Below are 19,334 nucleotides of genomic sequence, written 5' to 3'. Positions count from 1 at the left end.
GATGAGTGGATGGGAAATAGGAAATACATTCCAGGGATCACTTCTGTGGCTCTGTTCGACAGGGGCACAGGAAATCAACTTTCTTGGGTGGCGTAAACCAGAGAACCTTGTTGGCTAGGCTTACTTAGGCCCTTGTTGCCAATAGCATAGTACCTACCTATGAACCTATGAACCTATATATTTACATCTGTTAAGATATCTACACATTTCTTTCAGCTTTCCACTGATTATTGGTTATTTGCCTGCTTCATATGTTCTGTTTATTTTCATGGCCGACAGTAATGGAGATGAATATCTGACATGATCCTTCATGACATGGGTTCCCCTTCCAAGGAAGAAAACCTCCAGAATACTGAGGCTTGGCTCAAACCTCTTCATACATGCACACGCCAGGAAAGGGGGTGAGCACAGGCTTTTCTTGCTCTACTGCAACTGGTTGTGATTTTCCTCTAATACTCCACGTTTACATTATTTTGAGGGCTATTATACAAAGAAATGTTTTCATTTGTGTAAGCTCACCCTCCCCTCATATATTCAATGATGAAATTCTGTTAGCATCCCTTAGGAACACTGTCCCAGAGTGCTGCAACCTGTCCCTGGTCCATAAGAAGGACCATAAGAAAGTGACAATGCAGTAGGAGGGAAGAATCCTCACCTTCACTCCAAGGTAGACAAGCTGGTGAATTGGTTACTCAAATATATCCTTCCTGCCAACCCTATGCATTTTGTGGTGGCTACAAGATCGTAGGTCACCAGCAGTAAGGGTGAATGCCTAACCCCAATACTAACAGGAAATCATTTCTAATATTGGTAGTTCAATTTGTAATTATGCTGATGTCTTAACATTATTTATTTATTTGCCTTTGCCTTTTCTTATGGGGAAAGTCAGACTGGGTAGAAAACCCCTTTTCAGCAGTGGCCTCGACAGAAAAGTTCCATAGTAAAAAATACTTACACAATGACGTGAAATGATTAACTCTGATACTGCTCATAACAACCACCGGGCATGTTTACATACAGATTCTAGCAGAAGATAAGCTTTTCACTTTCAATTTAATAAAATGTAGGATGAATGCATTTAGATAAAAACAGCATGTACTACAAATATTCCCTGAAGGAGAAGAAACTTGAAGTGGTACAAATGTGTAGTGGCACAGCGATATACCTCAGCTGCCAGGTTCATATTAATGCCTGATAATAATATACAGCAACCTAGGTAGGCAAATAGATATGAATGAACTCACAAATGGCCATATTCATTGTGAAAAAATGAGGGTTATCTGATCTCCCCTATGCAGATCAACTAAGGTTTCTTAACTTGTTCTCATTTAACTATAGAACGAGAGTTATTGTGCAGGGAATATAAGTTACACAATCTATGCTGCACAAGGTGAAGTTATCAGTGCACATCAGCTATCAAAACAGAGAGAAGAAAGGAAGGAAGGAATGGACAAAGTAAATGGAGTGTTGACAGGAAGACTGTTCTATCTATGGTAACTAAAAGGTCAAATACAACTGACATGCTATAGAAACATCTGTATGTTTCTTTTGCTGGGTATTTTTTGTATGATGTGTTAAATCACTAAACGTGTTATTACTGTTGTGTACTATACTTTTGCTTGCTACCCACTCAAACGTAGTGTTGGGTCTATCTTCCCATTCCCCCCCCCACACTTCATTGAATACTGTTTATATTAACTGTTGCTGTCACTACATGTTGTTAGTTAATAAATAACGTTCATAGCCTTACCCATAAACTGGGGTCCTGCCTTCAAGCCTTACCCATAAACTGGGGTCCTGCCTTCATTCTGTCTTCTCTCATCCCTGTGTTGTAGCCCATACCTCTCAACTGTCCAGATTTTCACAGAATGTCCAGATTTTTTATTTGTATTTTTTTGCCTTTTCCTCATAAAATTTGTGGTTTTCCAGCAAATCATTTTTGACTGAATTCACTAAATAATGACATACATTAGAATTTCAGACTAAATATCCTTTATAAAATGCATGCAAACACAAATCCTGCTCTTCTAACAACTTTCCAAGTTTATAACCACAATATTTAAAATCTGTCCCTATTTTGGGCCTCTGCTCCCCATTATTTTGGGCTTTGCCCAGATTTCTTGCTCCAAGAAGTTGAGAGGTATGTTGTAGCCTACTCTGTTCTTTTCATCACTTCTTTTGATTAAAAAACATGTCGGCCTTTTCTAAGACGTCATCTCCTTACCTGTTATGCCTCAGTTCATAGTGATGCATATACTGCTACTTTATTTCATTATCTCTGTGTGCTACTATAACATACTCTGAAAAAGTAACTAGATTATTGGTTAACAATTTCAATGCTGATTTCTCTAAATATGTGCAATAACCCAATATTGTTCTTAACTGTAAAGAGATCAAAGCCATACTTGAGTGGTCAGAATTATAGAATCACCTTTCCATTAACCAACTTAAATTTTCATCCAAAATGCTCTGGACTTCTAAACACCCATTTACCAGTCATAATATAATGTGTTATATCCCCACTTATAAAATATACTCATGCACTTTTAATGTTACAGCTGTTGAAGTGTCAAAATCTAATCAATATTGGGATTTCATTTTCTACATATGGATTGGCAGAAAGTAAAACAAGCTTCCTTTTTCACAAGGCAACAGTCCTCATGCAGTTCAATAAAAAAACAGCAGAAACATTTTTGGTATGGGAGAACAGCTATGGAGTTACATAAGGCACACTCCACAGAAGGCCTCTAGAGAAAAGTTGCATAATAAAAGATACTGGTCCAGTGAAATGTATTGATTAACTCTTGTATTGCTTCTTAATAACCTCCAGACATGTTTGCATACTGATTCTAGCAGATGATATCACCAGAGAACCTCTTGCTGTGAGGTGGCAATGCTAATCGCTGCACTACTGCAGCCGCCCTTCTTAAGTGTTTCATTAAAGTTATTAAATACTGCACCATCCTGTATTAATTTTATTTTTTATTTTGTGCCATATGACCCACATCATGACAACAAATGGTTCATCATATCCTTACCAATTAAAAGTTAGACAAGATAGATAACATCACATACAAAACAAAAATATAAGCAGTTTATGGATCTTTACTAGCCATGAGTAGCACCCTATATATTTCTGCATCAATGGAAAATAAAAAGTTTAAAAAACACCTATGGCACAGCAAAAGTACACAGATGCTTAATAAAATTCTCTAGAGAACTGTATAAAATATATTTCCTACCAAAACTTAGATATAAAACAGCATATCCTTTTTATTTTGACAGTTTTGACAAGGGATGTTACACAAATAGAATTATTTTTAATCTGTCAATTCCTCTTGCTTTTCTCAAGGTAAATTCCCCTGATATTAAAGATATGTACCAATGATATTTCATTTCATTTACTGTTTTACTTTCATTTGCTCATACGATCAAGCTTCTGGTCATTGTAGTAGTAATAGCAGTCATACCTCTCAACTGTCCAGATTTTCTCAGAATGTACAGATTTTTGCCTCATATTTTTCATCTCCTCCTCATAAAATGTGTTTTTTTTTTTGACAAATCATCAAGGATCAAAATCACTAAATAACAGTCATTTGAGCTTCGGGCTTTATATCTTTCAGAAAAAATGCATGCTTAATACAAAACCTGTTGTTGTACCAACTTTCTACGTTTATAAAAGCAATATTTAAAATTTGTCCCTATGTTTGGGACTTTGTCCCCTATTATTTTTGTCCTGATTTTTTTGTAGTAAGAAGTTGAGAGGTATGGTAGTACTAGTTGCTGCATCTTTCGTCTTTTCCCGGTTAGGGGTCGCCACAGCAGAACTCCGGTCCGCTAATGATTGGTAGTTGATTTTTATGTGCCGAGTTACCAGCCCTGACGCACAACCTTCAACGAAGGTACGCCCATTCACGCATGTGTCCATGCAGAAGACGCTCTAGCTGAGAATTGAACCAGACAGCATCTGACTGTGAGGCGACAAAGCTACCGCAGCACCACCACCGCGGATCAGGTATGGTAGTACTAGTATGAATTTAAAAACAGCAGTGCTGTTCAACACCTCTGTAAATGAGTGCACTTTCATCATAATTTATTTAACAGGGAAATGATCAAGATTGCAGTAATTTACAGCTTAACACTTCACCCATCTTATACATATTTTACTGTGCATATTCTTACACAATTCCTTTGAATTTAAATTTCCAGAGTCGTGACATCCATAAACACTGTGCTGGTTATCATAAATACCAGTCACACAAAGACAGATCACAGTTTTGTGCAAACCAGTAGTATGAAGCTTACAGCTATACTATTTGCAGCAGTTTAGAAGTCCTCCAATCAGCCCTAACCAAACCAGCCTGAATATGCCAATAATGCTTAAGGCTACCTCAGTATATCACCAGCATAGCATAACATAGCTATGCCCCTTTGCCCAATTTCCACTTCACTCATTATGGTACTTAATTCTGGGAGAGCATAGATTTTCCCCATGAACATTATTTCCAGAAGGGGAGTACTTCCAATCACTGCTGGTGGTAAGATGTCCCTCTCCCCAGTTATACTTCAGTCTGTTACCATTGCCAACTGAAACCACCAGCCATAATTTGAAGGAAGACCACAGCATCAAGTCTTACTCTGTCCCATAAAGGAAGCTTAGTTATCCCATGAAAACCTGCTATGCAGTGCAAAGGCAACATCTCAGCAGTCCCACAGGCAATATCTCAGCAGTGCCACAGGCTACATCTCAGAAGTGCCTCAGGCAATATCTCAGCAGTGCCACAGGAAACATCTCAGCAGTGCCACATGCAACATCTCAGCAGTACCACAGGTAACATCTCAGCAGTGCCATAGGCAACATCTCAGCAGTGCCACAGACAATATCTCAGCAGTGCCACAGGCAACATCTCAGCAGTGCCACAGCAACATCTCAGCAGTGCCACATGCAACATCTCAGCAGTACCACAGGCAACATCTCAGCAGTGACACAGGCAACATCTCAGTAGTGCTGCAGGCAATATCTCAGCAGTGCCACAGGCAACATCAACTAACCCATCACCACATGGATCTTCTTTCTATAAACTTTAATATGGTGAAGCGCTTTTCATGTGTTGAATAACAAACTTCATCAGACCAAATAATGCTTACACACAAGTGCCTTAAATAACCTTGTAAAACTCCCACCCCCACTTATTAGATAAAAAAGGAAATGATGTCATTGTTCACTTGAAACCTTACACATTAAAACACTAGACAAAAGATATTATTAAATACATAACATCAGAGACCTCTTAATACACATCCTATCCTTAAAAATCTATATGTTTAATTATTATAAAGCAGTATTTTTAATATATATATATATATATATATATATATATATATATATATATATATATATATATATATATATATATATATATATATATATATATAAAAAACACATGTTCCCCTACCAATAATTTGAACCACACCAGTCACTATCTCAACATAAATAATCCTTAATCCAAGGCTTATATTAAAAACAATTATTGACCTACCTAAGTAATGCTTTTAATTTTAATAAACTGTTAATTGCACATGAATCATTAAGCCCTGGCCATCCATATGAATGTAATAATACTTGCCACATTAATTCAGTTTTTTCCAGGTGCAACAACCATGGACCACCCCTAGGTTGTTCCTTAACCTGCTGAACAGCACAAAACTCAAAATTATGTTCACTGTGCATATGTACATGCTTGGCCAATGCATTAGTGAAATTACCATTTTTATATAGCATATAAATGCTCATATACCCTTTCCTTAAGGGCTCTCATTGTCTTTCCTATATAGTAGGATGGACAATGCTTATACATAGCCACATATACTACCCCCTTCGAATTACAATTCAGTTTATAATGAATAAAATATTTCCTACCATTTATCTCAACATATTGACCCTGATACATACATTTACAAAAATTACACATCCCACATTTTTTCATAGCTCCTCCTGATGTCCAGTTAACATTATGATCCACCTGAGCACCTCTATGAGATTCTTGATGTTTCTACCTCTCATTGCTATCATCCTAATTCCATTCTGAAATTTATTACAAATGGAAGGCTCGTCATCTATCAGCATCCAATTTTTTAAGATTATTGCCTTAATTTCATAAAAATGTGCACTAAATGTTGTAATAAAGGCACTAGCATAATCTATCTCCATACTGGAACAGTTTCTCTGAATGTCTGCTAGACATCCTTCTCGATTAAAGATGGGGATGAAATACCCATTGTCCCTTTTTAATTTTACTTCTATAAATAGTTAATTCAATAGGCCTTCAGTGTACCCCCTACTTGCAAACATATCCATAAGATGCCTACACTCCGACAGAAAATCATCATCCAAACTCACCATCCTAGCGGCATGGACTAATTGTCCCTTAACAACCGTTCTTTTGTTAGTTAAAGGATGGGAACTTGGAAAATGGAGGAAGGATTTGAATATGTGGGTTTTCTGTGTATTTTAGCAACAAATCTCCTACTATATCTATCCTTACTTAGATTGATATCAAGATAGTTGATTTCTTGCTCATCAATAGTGTGGGTAAATTGTAAATACTGTGTAGTGCTACTAATATAAAACACAAATTCATCTACTGCCTGTTGATTACCCTTCCATAGAATAAAAATATTGTCCAGGTATCGTAAATATAGGATGATATACTTAGTAAATGAACTATCCAAAATGTGCTTCTTTTCCCATTGTGCCATGACAAGATTGGCAAAAATGGTCCCACAAGGCGACCCCATCGCCACCCTCACCTTTTGCAGATAGTAGCTGTTGTTAAACAGAATAAAATTATTGGACAACATTATGTCAAACAAGTCAGAATACAAATTAATTTCTGACTGCGGCACCCCTTGCTGAAACAAAAATTGTTCTATTGCTTGTATACGTTCTTGCTGAGGTATTACAGAAAAGAGATCCTTGACATCAACCATTAAGAATAACACCTCATCTGAATACTCTATAGAATTAATCAAGCTAAGGAAGTGCCATGAGTCTTTACATATCTGTTTTTGCCCATCCAAATATTTTTTGAGTCTGCTATCAAGAAATTTCACACATGCATAGGTGATGGAGTTGCCACCGTTAACTATGGGCCTTAAAGGCAGATTACATACATCCTTGGATATTTTAGGAGTACCAAAAATAGAAGGGATGATAGGAGAAATAACATGCAAATAATTATAAACATCAATATCAATTCTGTTTTCAAGAAATAAATCATTCAACAAGGTGTTAATTCTTCTATATGCTAGATTAAATCAATCTTTTAAGTAAGGGCCTCACATTTGTTCCTACTAGTGGAGCATGTTTGGCTACAGTTTTGATGGACTTTAAGCTTTTTTTGAGAAAGTTGAATTTTAAAATTATGTTTGGAAAAGAGCACAACCAGTATGATATAGAATTTCGCATCAGCAGTACATATAACCCACCATTGCATCCGGCTTTATTGTTATATGAAAAGACATGTGAGATTGATATAAGGCATTTGCTACTCAGTCAACATAAAATTTGGCAAGATAATTTGAACAAACAAGAAAGGGAGGCACTCACATATTTGACACAACAAAAGATTAGAATAATGAAGCCGGATAAAGGGGAGGGCTTGTTGTCATGTATATTCATGAATATAACCAGAGGCTGTATGATATGCTTAGCACTGACACATATGAGGAAGTTACTAAAAATAAACTTAATCTAACATATAGAAGAATTAATACCTTGCTGAATGATTTATTTCTTGAAATCAGAATTGATATTGATGTTTTTAATTATTTGCATGTCATTTCTCCTACCATCCCTTCTATTTTTGGTACTCCTAAAATAAACAAGGATGTATGTAATCCACCTTTAAGGCCCATAGTTGATGGTCACAACTCCATCACCTATGCATGTGTGAAATTTCTTGATAGTAGACAATATATATATATATTTTATAAAAAAATGCTGCTTTATAATAATTAAACAAATAGATTTTTAAGGCTAGGATGTTGATTAAGACCTTAGGGTTAGGGCACAGGTTAGGGTAAGGGGATAGTTAGTAAAGCTATCCCCTTACCCTAACCCATGCCCTAACCCTAAGGTTTGTGACTATCAAACCATAGTGGAGGACATTGCTATGTCCTTCACTGCACTGTAGTCATCACGGACCTTAGGGTTAGGGCACGGGTCATGGTAAGGGGATAGGCCTATGGGCTATCCCCTTACTATGACCTGTGCCCTAACAATAAGGTCCATGAGTACTGCATGGAAGTTCAGTACAACACCCGTTCATTGTACTGAACTTCCCGTAAGTGCACTTTCGATTAAGTGCAGTTTCGCTGCAGTGAGCATTCCATGCACTATTTCAAATTAGTGAAAATTCGATCTAGTGTATGGAACCCATATATATATATATATATATATATATATATATATACACATGCACATATATACACACATATATAATCGATGTCTACCTAATGTAATGTAGAAATGTTTTTGATGTCCATCTACCAGCCGTCTGAATTGTCTCCACTGATAACCCGCATTGCTAATTCTGAAGCCCACCCAGTCCTGAAGAAATGAATTGCTAATCAGCTTGAGTTGATGCCAACATATTGTTAGGCTGCTTTCAACACCACCTAAAATTGCCGTTTCTTCCAGCCATCCAGGCAGTAGTAGCAAATATCTGGCTCAATGGCTGCATACTCCTTCTTATGAATCAGCTTAACTGCACAATATCAACTCATTGTTCTCTGTGCTTAACATAAGTTGCTACACTTTCCAAAACTGGTCCATTATAGAAAATCTCATCTGGATTAACGTGCTTCACTATGGTATTCTCCTTTTTCTGAAAATCTGCCACTACCTTCACAATCCTGCTGAAAAAGTAGCACACAGCTGTGATTAGAAAAAATAAAGAATAAGCTTTGTCCCTGAAGGGAATTCTGGGAAAAAACATATAGAGGAATGTTTGCATCTATGTGCAACATTTCCCCTTACCACCCTTCCACCTCTCTGTTACAACAGCAATATCCGCCATACTCAAATTTCTTCATTCATTTTATTTTGATATTACAAATTCATTTATCTTTCTGTTTCATGATAATGATATATGCATATGCATGCCAGTATAACAATTATCTAAAAGGTAAAATAGCGTGTGAAGATATCAGATATTGTTAGCTGTGCTAGTATGTCTGGCTGTGGTTTTGTAGGTACTTGTGAGTGATTGTAGTTTGCCCTGTGTTGTGGATGCCAGCATGACTAGTCATAGTTTTTTAAATAACTTTGCCTTTTTTATTGTTTCTTTGATTTGTGCGAGATATCTGAATCAAACAGTGTGCTTCTGACTGACCAAATGTACATATCTTTTCTGAATGCAGGTTGTGGCAGTCAGCTGACCTAGAGTGATGTCATCGTTTGCCAGAGCTGAAAGGAATGCAATCTCCACAGCAGCTATTTTTGTTTGCTTTTCAAAAGTCTGAAATGAGAGAGTAGAATTCTCATAACAGCTTGATGTGCCTTTTAAAAGATGCTGTTATAAAAAGCAAACGCTGAGTCAGTTAAACTTGCAGTTGAGCTGCAGCAGTTGTTGTACTAGTCAGTGTTTTTTTTCCCACATCAGTATTTATCACTCAGAGTTTTTCAGAGCTGTTAAGCAGAAATAATAGGATTTGCTGTTCTATTCTTTTGTCATCCTGCAGAAGTAAGAGTATCATCTTGCCTTGCTGACTTAATGAGATTAGACAGGGACAGTGAATCTTTAGACAGTTAGGAAGCTGCAATCAGATAGTTAGAGTTTTTCTTCAGTCGGTGTGAAACCTATCCTTCAATATTATTTTCATAATTTCTGTGTGTGAAACTCTGTGGTTTATTGAAATCAGTTATTCAGTATATATATATATATATATATATATATATATATATATATATATATATATATATATATATATATTTTTTTTTTTAAATCAGTTTTATTTGTTAAATATTTTGCTATCTTTTATCATGGCTGTTATTGAGAAAGTACTCTTAGTAACCTGAGAATGTTTATGCTTATTGTGACAACATCAGGGCCACTCTGAAAAGCCTTACTGCTTGGATTTACATGCTGCCTTACATGTCAGTATTTACTTTACCCAGTTTAATTGAACATCTTTTTGAAGGGTATCATGGTATTTTGACTGGTGACAGTGTTACTGTGTAATTTGGGAAAGAGGACATAGCAGATAAATCTATGGCAATCTTTCCCAAGAGTTTTTGTATGTGTGATTATCAAATATTTAAGAGTGAGTGTGTCAAATATCTAGAACTGGGACACAGTGCTCTGCAGCGGGTAGTGTGAAGAATTATTTGGGGATCTAGACTGAAGCAAATAGTTCAGTCCCAGGTTTTGAGCCTGTTCCCAGTGTACTCTTAGGGGAAATTGTGTGTTCTATCTCTGCTTTCAGTGACGCTCCCTTACCAGAAACAGTAGTGAGGATTGAGGCTCCTTAGTTACTGCTCTGGATTTAAGTAGGGGGTCATCACATCACACAGTGCAACAAATAACAACATAATTATGACAGATATACCTGGTGTACAACTTACGTAGGTATTGCACTACCATTCACTTGTTATATTTAACATTAATAGTACAACTTTTAAAACTTATACTTATATTAACTCACCATGACTTACAGTACAGAAACCCCACAATAAATTTACAATGCTTGAAGAATTATAAAAAAAATTTACAAATTAATAACTTAGATCATAATTTCAAATCAGGTACTCATTCATTTCTACTACTAAAACTAAATCCTTCATAGGACGTATGGGGCATGTATGCATCAAGTAAAGTTCCTTTGATATCTTTTAACATGCATGGTAACCAGCCAGCTAAAAAGTAGATACAAGAAACTATATGCAAATGGAAATAGATTAATTCCTTTTTTTAATGATAATTACATTTCATTTCAGACAAATTTGCTAGACTGCCTAATATGTCTAATTCTTTCAAATTAAACATAATTGATAATAGGCTTAGAAAAGATGTTTCTTATTTTCTACATAAACATCAAATAAATCATCAGGTTCATACTAATAGAAAGTCTTTAAATTGTTAAAACTAGTTAGTCCTAATAGTTAATTAATAAAATCCTTTCAGATTGGAGACCAGAGCTATCCATTTTACTCTGGTTGGCAGATTATCTGAAAGTATGGAAAACTTACAACTCTCATATTCATTTAGGAATCACAATATTCAACAGAACAGAAAATACTTTTAAGAGTGTATTTATATCCTTCAAGTATAATGTAGCAAGGTTTATGAAAACTTTTTTTTTGGCAGGGTTGTGGTCTTTTGGATCTGTGACACCATGTTTGGTGGTCACAGCCTAGAATTTGTCCTTGGTGGTTAAAACTGTGTTCACTACTGAAAACAATATCAGGGAAAATTATTCTCTTTGACTTTCATTCAGGGCCAGATTCCAAAAGATATCCATGGACAGTGCAGCACAGCGAAGTAAGACTTCAGCAGACGTGATTTCAGAAGACACGCCAGAATCAGTCTGAGTAATTATATATTCAGTGCAGGATAATTATGGACTCTGCACATGCCCATCAGATTCCAAAACACAATGTGCATGCTCAATGCAACCTAAATGTAAAAAAATGCTTCACCAACTCTGTTTCCAAAACCCTCAGAGAATGCCCTACTGCGATGCAAAGAAAGGAAGCTATCACCCATGGAATCCTACAGAATCTGTATCAATACTGAAAAAAAAAAAAAGCAACCTGCAGTGAATGAACTACAACAGGCTGCAGTACTGCAAGTCATACAGGATGATATCGCAATGTGTCCTAGAAGACAGCCAGCTAGACAGAGAGCCAGGCTACAACTAAGACAATTGTCAGATCAAGAAATCATTGACAGATACCACTTTCAAAGACTGCTGATGCAGGCTGTATGTAATGTGCACTTCACGCAGGTCTGTGTATACATTCCGAGGCCAACCCATACCTCTTAAAACCAAAGTCTGTCTGAGCCTAGGTGTATTGTTATCCATGAAATTTCAATGATGTATAGGAGATGCTGTGGGAGTGTCACATACAGCTTGCCAGTCGCATCCTCTGACAATTCCTTGCAGCATTGTGCACCAAAGTAGATGAACATATACACTTCCCATTCACAGCCATGGAGCAACAAAAATTCATGCGCCAGTTCTATAATATCACCAACTTCCCCATGTTCTTGGTGCAATTGACTGCATCCTCATCCCTATTAAGACCCCCCCATGAAACCTGAAGCAGAAAGATACATAAATAGAAAAGGTTGGCCATCACTGAACTATCAGATGGTGTGCACAGGAGATGGCAGCATAACAAATATCATGGTGACACACCCTGGTAGCATCTATGATGCTGCCATAAGGAGGGACAGAGATCTGAGGGCTGTGCTCCAACATAATAAAATACCTGAGGGACTACTACTGGGTAAGTACAGGAACACAACTAAGATGTAAGCATACAGCCCTGTTAACATTATGCATGATGACAGCATATGAGTTCAACCCCCCAACAACAGGTGACTGTGGGTATCCACTTGAGACATAGCTAATGACCACATACAGAGAGCCATTCATCCCTGTGGAGGAGGCTGACAACAGAGCACATGCCATGACAAGAAATTCATATGGCATGTGTTTGGCATAATGAAATCCAGATTCAGATGTCTGGACACATCCAGAGGTGCACTGCAATATACAACTGAAAAGGCATCACAGATAGTTACTGTATGCACCATGCTACACAATATGCTAACAACCACACATGGGAATTTGCCTGCTGCAGGTGTGAGTGACCTACCCCAGGAACCCCAAGTGACTGAATATGACATGTTACAGCTATCAGAGAAGTAACAGGAGAACACAGGGGGCAGAAGAAACATGTGTGGTTGGCAGAGATTGTCACCACAAGTCCTAGCTCAGGTAACACAACAGAGTATGACATACACCATTAAGTTATTTCAAACATGTACAGAAGTACACATATTAAACTCTGATGTTCAGGTGTTGCCCCACAACAGCACCACAGATTGCATCTAATGGAAATTACCCACTAAATGAGCAAATTGAACATCAGACATAACAACATAATCATAACATATAACAGTATGAACATATACAAAACAATCATGACAGGGACCATCCAATCAGGCCACAACTGACACAGGTATGCATGCAGATTCATAGTGGTGTATGTGTGTATGGCAAACAACAAGGGAGATACATTTGTGAACCCTATCCTTATCTCTCCATTAGCAAATGATGCAAACAGGAAAACAAGTCAGTACAAACTGCAGTACTGCTGTCAATATCATTAGTAAAATATATCAGTGCAAAGTGGGGTAAAACAATCAACTACTAAATAGAGTCACCTAGGTCAGTTAACGTGTAACTCTGTTGAGGCATCAGATTTCACAACAACCACAAACAGAAGAAATCAGCATTTGTTTGTACAGTATTCATCATCACCATGGGGTCAGATAGACACTACATGACACAGTGGATCAACTGTCACTGTTACTCTAACACATTCTAGGCTGCCCATGGTGATGGCTCACACTGCAGTCCCAGCTGCCCCTGCCACATATGGAAACACTTGGTCAATGTTGCTCTACACAGGACCCTGATGGGGGCAAAATCAGCATGTGGTGACACACTGTGAGAAGGAATATGGGTGTAAGTTGACTGCCTGGTTGTGACTGCTGGACCTACAGTGGATTGGCCAGCAGCAGATGTGCATGCACACTGCAGCATAGACATTGATGCCTGACAGTCAACGATTGGTCTACTGGGTGGGGGGCCTGCCTCTCCCATGTGGCATTCAACTAAACACAGTCAGAGCATGCAAAACTTTCCTTTTACTATGGCACTGCAGTAACACTGCTGTAACCAGAATTTCAATGGACCATGCCACAGGTAACATGTTGTCATTCAGTGCAGCCAATGTCACCATGACATCCCCATGTCTGCACTTCTGTCCTTAATGCAACACAAGGAGCTGGTATGCAATACAATCCATGACATGGGCAAGTGCATGAATGTCAGATCCATGATGCTGCTGGGAGCATTCATTTGCCTGTTGGAGTAGGTAGGCACCCACTGACGTACACCATGCACACCAGCTACACACCTAAGTGCACTGCACCATTTACTGCCCAGAGCAGTACATGCCTATGTGTACTTCTCTGGGCAGTATTGCTTTGTTGTGGGTAAGTGTCAACATTACCAACAGACTCAACATGGGACTGTGGTTTACAGGTCTCATCCTGTCCACCATCTGTCAGAATGGCTGGACATGTTTTCCTCCACATCTGAGGCTTCGGCCACACTCACATGACTGCCACCATCTGGGGAGGACTGTATCACACAAATCTGTGTCCTGTGTGCCAGTGGCCATGCTAGGACAATAAGACACATCACATCCCACAGCAGGATCAGTGGATGGGCTAATGGAGGATGCAGATAGTGGCATGCTAAAAGAAGAGATAGATGACACAAGTGAGATAAATGCGCATATATCACATGCTGGAACTCAGTACTGACATATAGCACAACAATATCACTACAATGTTACAATGTTAAGGACTTACCAGGATGTCATGTCTGAGTCTGGCCCTTGGAACCTATATAACAGGGAGTTAACAATTATGTTACAAATGCAACATATATAACATATGTGAGGAATAACAATGTAAAGCACACCTGACATGTCCTCATGGAAATTCAGTGTCAGAGGCAGGAGCTGAAATACAACTGTTTTAGGAAACAAAGGCATCCACTCAGTATTAGTAAGCACATACTTGCCAGCATGCACCATTCCAACAGAAGTGCAACACACAGTAGGCAATATATACACACATACCAGTTGGCCATGGCTGAGATGACAGTGGCAGTTGTCCTATGCAGGGGTAGAAGGTCACAGTAGTACAACAATATGAGTAACAACACTGACATGAAGTAAACAGAGGAAATAGCATAGCAGTTACACCCTCCCTGTGTGGCAAGTATGTCATCTGTCATAATGCGGATCCTGTAGTGAGAAAATACAAACCACAACATGTGGGTATGCAACACAGTCCTGAATGCAGACAGAGGTGCATGATGACATATACACCATAATAACAGGATAGGGTGATACTTACACGGCATACAGTATATATGTTAGTCATATGTCCATATGTCCATCTCTATGGAAAACAGCAACATTAATGTCACACAACACAGGTATTCTTCACAGTGCAGCAGACTATGAACATGGTGGGAAGCCATAACTGGTCTGTCTGCATACCTCTCAATTGTCCAGATTTTTGCCTCATATTTTTGGTCGGTTCCCCATAAAATGTTGGCTTTATTGAAAATCATTTAAGATTGGAGTCTCTAAATAATGACAGAAATTTGAATTTCAGGCATGATATCTTTCAGAAAATGCATGCCAACACAACACCTTTTATTCTAGCAACTTTCTGAGTGTTGGGAGCCATATTTAAAATTGGTCCCTGTTTTTGGGCCTTAGTCTCCCCATTATTTTTGGCTTCGTCCAGATTTCTAGCACTTAAAGTTGAGAGGTATGTCTGTCAGTAGGTGCACCTGAATGGCTTATGTCACATGAAGATGTGCTGTATCTACAGGTTACAATGACAGGGAAACATCAAAATATTAGTATATACTACTGGCATGACAGATGGCAGAGGCAATAACAGGTAATGCTCACAGTGACAGTATATGGAAACACACATCTCTTATGTCTTGCTGCTGTTCACAAGTGGCTAGAACTTTGAAAATGAATATAAACAATGTTACACATGTTGCTGGAAGTATCATGTATGTACTGCAGTTGTATGATAACATGCCATTACATTTATGTGGTTTGTCATAAGCATATGTGTCCCCATGTGCACAGCACAGTTCTGCTGCTGCAACACAAAAATAACAATACATGAATATGCGTACAACAACAATCTGTACTGAAGTACTCTACATGCAACAATGTTCAACAAAGTACACACATGGTTCAATTCCACAACCAGATATATGGTGGTCACCACTTGTTATGTGCAGGGATGTCAGGAATGGTGTCAGCCCATCCAGGGTAGTCAATAGTGGGTCACTAGTTGTGGCATCCCTCCACCGCTTGTAATGTTATATCCTGTTGGCTGCTCGAAAGATCCTGTCAGAGCACCCTTAGTGACAGGCCTCCCAGGATCTATTGTGACCTCCCACAGTGCTGAACATGTTGGAAAGGTCAGTCCACACTGCATTCCTCCAAATAGTATTACCTGCCTGTCCGAGGAGTCTACATCCATGCTGGCACAGAGTATAGATTATGATTTCATTCTCTTGTGCAGAAAAATTGTCACCATTAAATCTGTTTGTCATCTGGAGGCCAGTTATATGCACAAGATAAAATTCATATGGAGGCTCACATATGGACATGATTATGTTGACAGCAAATGTCTATTGACCTATTCTCCATTCACACCCACTGCAAAACAATATAAAATGGTCCCTGTCCTGTATAGTACTGAGACCTATAAAATAATATAGGTGATATGGAAATAATGGGCCGGATTCACGAAGGCTTGCACGGAGTCTTAGAGTAGAGTAAGACTCTATGCAGCCATCATGTCCAACGAGCGATCTAGGAACAGCCTGTAGGGGCATGTAAGAGAGCTCCTAAAATGGCTCTTACACGGACAGGGCTGGGATATGCAAATTACCTCAATTGCAGGCAAAAGGCATGCAAATGAGGTAGATTTGCGATTCAGGAAACCCAGACCTGTCTGAGTAAGAGCAGTGTTATTCGCAGAAATGTACTCAGTTGACAACTGAGTATCATTCTGCAAATAGCAAAACGGAGCCGTGACAGCTCCAAATAAAGGTTGCATCCAGTGCAGGAAGCATGCCAATGGCCAAATATACGGCCATGTGAAATGCTTCCTGATGCAATATGAAAATAACAATATTTTATTTTTTTTTCGCCGATTTCCGATGTTGAAGCGTAGCAAAGCACCGCGCAAACGGGGTCCGCTCTAAAACCCAGAATACTAAAAATTAAAACCCACAAATGTGGATTTTATTGAAATTGTTAATGCACAATGCAAGGGAATGTCAAGCTGAAGACAACATGGCCACCGAGTAGAGGTTGCTAAGGGGGGAAGCTCAGTCTAAGACATGTAACCAAGCATTAGTAGGCAATCCTATATAAATGAGCGTTAGGATAGTGAATCACAAGTTTACATAGCAAATGAGCACAGTCAGTGGAGTGTAGGAGTAGGATATGGGGAGTAACAGAGTAGAAGATAGGTGATATCATGATGGGGGTATGTATGAAAACAATTTAAGCTCATTGGAGCAGAGTGGCATGTGTCAGCTGTCATTCACACATCATGGAAAGAGGTGTGTCAACAGGTAGGCTAGGGAAAGGCAAGAAATGGAAGGTGTATGCCGTGGATAACACCAAAGTTTCTTGCTGAGTGGGTATGCGTGCGTGTGCGCGTGTGTAAACCCGAGTAAAACAGAGTGCGCATGTGTAAGCCGGAGTAAGCATGTATAAGGCTGTTTAAAGAGTTGTAAGCACGTTTGTGTTGGTGTGCGTGTTTTAACCCGAATAAGCAAATTTTAGTCCGTGTAAGCATGTGTGCATGCGTGTTAGCTGCTGTGCGCGTGTTTGCGCTTGTGTGCGTGGCGCTCCCCCCTGAGGAAACAGAAAGGAAAAAGGAAGCACAACAAATAGTAGAAAGCTACCAGGGAGCACTAGCAGAGCTAGCAGGTGAAAACAATCAGAATCAGGCAATTACACAGGCAGTACACTAGCCCAGCCCAGCCTAGCACTTAAAACTCTGCAAACAACAGTCCATTATGTTTCTCACAACAGACACTGCAGTAAGCTAATAGAAGTGAAAACTGAAAAAGCTTTACTGAGACAAAGAAATGTTAGGGGCTGCCATTGCTGTTATAAGGTGACATATGCAACATGCTGAGGGTGGTGACAATGGAAATGCTGCTGGACAACCCACAGTGAGGAGACGGAGAAGAGTGTATAGGCCCAGGGTAACCTACCAGGGGCTACATGAGCTGGAGATAGTGGGGCGCTATAGAGTGGACAGAGACCTCCTGCAGCAAATTGTTGAGCTGTGCAGGCCATGCCTCACACACAGAACCAACAGAGGGGAACCCATCCCAGTGGAAACCAAGGTATGTGTTGGCCTAAGAATATTAGCAACAGGTACCTTCCAGAGACCAACTGGTGATATGATGGGGATATCACAGGCATCAGCATCCAGGGTACCACACCAGTTCCTGGATGCCATGTCAGCACATGTCTGTGATCATGTATATTTCCCCAGTTCCTGTGAGGTATTGGCGAGCAATATGCATCTCTTCCAGCAAATAGCGAAATACCCTGAGGTAGTGGGTGCAATAGACTGCACGCGCATATGCATCAAAGCACCAGCCGGCAAGCGGGATAGGGACTACTTCAACCGCAAGGGCTTCCCCTCCATCACCTGCCAGGTCATGTGTGATGCCCAGGGCATAATACTGAATGTGTGTGCAGGCTGCCCTGGAAGCTACCATGATTCCTATATCTGGCATCTGACACAGCTGTACCAGACATTTGCCAATGGGGACATCCCACACGGTCACCTAGTGGGGGATGCTGGCTATGCACTGGAGCCGTGGCTGATGACACCCATCAGAAATGCACACACACCTGAACAGGAACGCCATAATGAGGCACACGCGCAAACACGTAATGTAATAGAGCGTGTGTTTGGGCTGCTCAAGTCATGGTTCCGGTGCCTGGACACATCTGGTGGAGCCTTGCAGTACTCACCAACTACATGTACCCAAATTGTCATGGTATGTGCTATGCTACATAATATGATCCTGCGAAAACAGCTGCAGATGGACCAGCATAGGCCTGGGCCAAACAGCCCCCCACCATTGCCAAGGCCATCACAGGCAGAGCGTGACTCGGAGAAGGAACAACCTGAGCCTGCCCCAGTAGGCAGAAGGAGGCGTGCCCAGTATGTTTTGGCCTTAGTAAAGAGGCAACGCATAACACATACACTGACTCAGTAGGAACTCTGGAAATGATACCTCTCTCTGACTCGCACATATAGTAAAAGGGATGCCTAAGTTGACACTACCTGCTTTCAAACATGTACAGGGAGTGTAGTATGTGCATCCGACATAGGCAGCCCTGCAGCACCACCTAAGGCTTGATTGCCATGTGTTAAGCAATATAA

Source organism: Protopterus annectens, chromosome 3.part0, assembly GCF_019279795.1.
Source record: "Protopterus annectens isolate FY-2018-M chromosome 3.part0, PAN1.0, whole genome shotgun sequence".
Lineage (NCBI taxonomy): Eukaryota > Metazoa > Chordata > Ceratodontiformes > Protopteridae > Protopterus > Protopterus annectens.
This window is presented reverse-complemented; position numbering follows the sequence as displayed.